The sequence below is a fragment of the Asparagus officinalis genome, chromosome 5, assembly GCF_001876935.1.
Source record: "Asparagus officinalis chromosome 5, Aspof.V1, whole genome shotgun sequence".
Classification (NCBI taxonomy): domain Eukaryota; kingdom Viridiplantae; phylum Streptophyta; class Magnoliopsida; order Asparagales; family Asparagaceae; genus Asparagus; species Asparagus officinalis.
The window spans coordinates 29,077,370-29,078,389 of record NC_033798.1 but is presented as its reverse complement, the minus strand read 5'-3'; the positions used below and the strand labels follow the sequence as shown (position 1 = coordinate 29,078,389).

Sequence of the window (1,020 nt, the reverse complement as noted above, 5' to 3'; positions counted from 1 at the left end):
AGCCGGGTGTGGAGGGGGTGGGGTGGGGTGGCGGCGGCTAGGGTTTGGAGAAGGCTCTGATACCAAGTTAAAATAGAAACCCTAATTCATTATGAGATCTCTTGGGGCTTTATATAGGCCCCTACACAACTTACAAATAAGTCCCTAACTAATACTAATATGTCAACAGTTTTTATATTAAATTGTGTTGCTCCTATGTTGAGCAATTGTGATATAATAGGCTAATGAAATATGTACCGCTGGTTTTAATATGCTACTGAAATATGTACCACTAGTTTTAATCCTTACCCCGCAAAAAATTCCTATTGTTCGAATATAATTAGTAGATGTTAGAAAATGAGAATACGTAGTCAAAAACCATTATTTTTAAATTGATTCTTATTATTAATAGGGGTATAATTAAAAAAAACCTAACTAATTTGATTCTCCCCTTTAATGGGAATGAGCATTCCCTATCTTCTCACTTGGAATGCTCATTCCCACAAAAAGTGGTCATGACCATTCCATGGGAATGGTCATGATCATTCCATGGGAATGGTCACTCCAACATCTAAAAACAAATTTTGTTTGGTATGAGGGAATGAGAAGTGAGAACGTCATTCCATTCCACCTCATTCCCGCTTACCAAACGGGGTCTAGGCTCCCACCTAAGGACGCGGCCTAGAATCCCATCATTTCCTAAATTTTTTTTGCGATCCGCTCCGTTGAACTTGATCTACACGCTCTTAAACCGAAACACACTATTTGTGGGGTGAACCCGTTGTGTTTTGACCATTCGTTGAGCCGTACAAAAAGTTCTATTCATTCGAAACCGTTAAAATTACAGCGAGTGGATAAAGGGTCAAAACACGACGGGTTCAACCCAAAATTGGTGTGTTTAGGTTTAAGAACGTGTAGATCAAGTTCAACGGAACGGATCGCAAAAAAAATAGGAAATGATGTGATTTTAGGCCGCGTCCTTAGGTGAGAGCCTAGGGTGTCACCTTAGATTCACTTTTCCCATATATATATATATATATA

The 1,020-nt window shown here is 39.0% G+C and overlaps 1 protein-coding gene across 2 annotated transcripts in view; it reads right to left on the bottom strand.

Annotated features, from left to right (window-relative positions):
• LOC109841128 (neutral ceramidase-like) overlaps positions 1–1,020 on the bottom strand; it is a 14,600-nt gene that overhangs the window by 12,788 nt on the left and 792 nt on the right. The window lies entirely within an intron of this gene.